Consider the following 1,660-nt stretch of genomic DNA (forward strand, 5'->3'; position numbering starts at 1 on the left):
GTGAATGACGAACATAAAAACCAATATTAGTGAAACAAATGACCCAGTCATGTATTTCATTGCTGTTTGTGGGATCTTGCTGTACTCAAATTGGCTGCCACGTTTCCGATATTATATGTCGAGCCACTACATTTTTTTAAATAAAAGTATTTCATTGGCTGTAAAGCACTTGGGACATCATGAGGTTGTGAAGGCACTGTTTAAATACAAGTTCTTTAAGAAAATGTCAGCTTCATTGCTTCTGGTTTTAGCAAAGTTATTGGACAGCAGATTCTGCTGGTCTTAAAAAGTGGGGAAACGTATGGAATTAATTGATTGATGTTGTACTTCACCAGATCCTTTGGCCCTTGTTACAGCTGTCTAAACACAAGAACTCAGGAGAAGAAGAGACAGTACCATCCTGACAGAATCTTCCAGCCCAGAGCAGATTAGCCTGGCTCTCGCTGAAATATTATGCCCCAGGACATTGAGGCAAGACCAGACAAGCTCTGATTAACCTAACTTGCATTTGGAGAATTCTCAGTTTGTTTTGGGCTAGTTCTCATAAACATACTAAAAATAGTTCAAACTGTAAATGACACAAAGTGCTCTGTGGTGTTTCTGAAGAGCAAAAATTCTGTGCAACAAAATCTAAGTCATAATTCCACAGCAGAGGTCAAACCTTGCCTACAGTTCGGCTTACTCCAGCATCTTTTTTCTCGGACAAACCGCTGAATGATAATTCCCACACGCAGATGTCTCTTGTGAACTGGAATCTGGGTCTTCAATGGCAGGAATTTCCTTGGGGCATTCCCCCGATCAGCCGGTGTAACTCTGGTGCAGACACCGTTTAGGCAGAGTATCCGACGTTTCCGCCAATCTCCTGCTGAAGATTTGGAGGCCAAGCGGGGGGACACCAGAGGAAATTCCCAGCAGAGGAAATTCCGGCAGAGGAAATTCCCAGCAGAGGAAATTCCCAGCAGAGGAAATTCCCGGCAGAGGAAATTCCCGGCAGAGGAAATTCCCGGCAGAGGAAATTCCCGGCAGAGAAAATTGCCAGTATAATTCTCTGTCATACTGAGTTAGTGTCGCCTGGGTCTAATAATTAACCCTCATCATTGCAACTCGTTTACTGAAGACCGTGAAGAATACTCTCAACGTCTCCTGTCAATCTATCAGCTGGAAAATATTACAGCACTAAGGCCACATTGTACAGTCTAAAACTACTGATCATAGCAATCCAACGGGGCACCGAATAAAATCAGCAAATCGTCAACTGAGTGACTCCAAAGCTTCGGCAGCACATGTACTTAAATTGCAACAATACAGAGAAGATTAACATGGTCCCTGTGCAGGGCTGACATGCAAATTCTGTTGAGTGACCGGGTTGGGTGAGGCCTGTATGATTGCTCCACAGATCTCAATGAAATTAATTTTGGGAACTTGGTAACTCTAAAATATTCAATTTCAACCAAACCACTCTTTAAGCTAGGAATCCATCTTGCAGCTCTCCTCTGGACTTTTTCCAAGGCCACTCTATCACCCACCATGTGGGGGACAAAACTGAGCACAGTACTCCAGATGTGGTCTGGCCAGCAACCTGTATACTGACAGGATGATATCCTTTGATTTATACTGAATGGTTCTATTCACACATCCCAACAACCTGTTACCTTTAGCT

General features: G+C 43.3%; 1 pseudogene; it reads left to right on the forward strand.

The window, feature by feature from the left end:
- Positions 1-1,259: 1,259 nt before the first annotated feature.
- LOC139274487 (U6 spliceosomal RNA) lies at positions 1,260-1,372 on the forward strand (annotated as a pseudogene).
- Positions 1,373-1,660: the final 288 nt, after the last annotated feature.

This window comes from Pristiophorus japonicus, chromosome 9 (genome assembly GCF_044704955.1).
Source record: "Pristiophorus japonicus isolate sPriJap1 chromosome 9, sPriJap1.hap1, whole genome shotgun sequence".
Classification (NCBI taxonomy): domain Eukaryota; kingdom Metazoa; phylum Chordata; class Chondrichthyes; family Pristiophoridae; genus Pristiophorus; species Pristiophorus japonicus.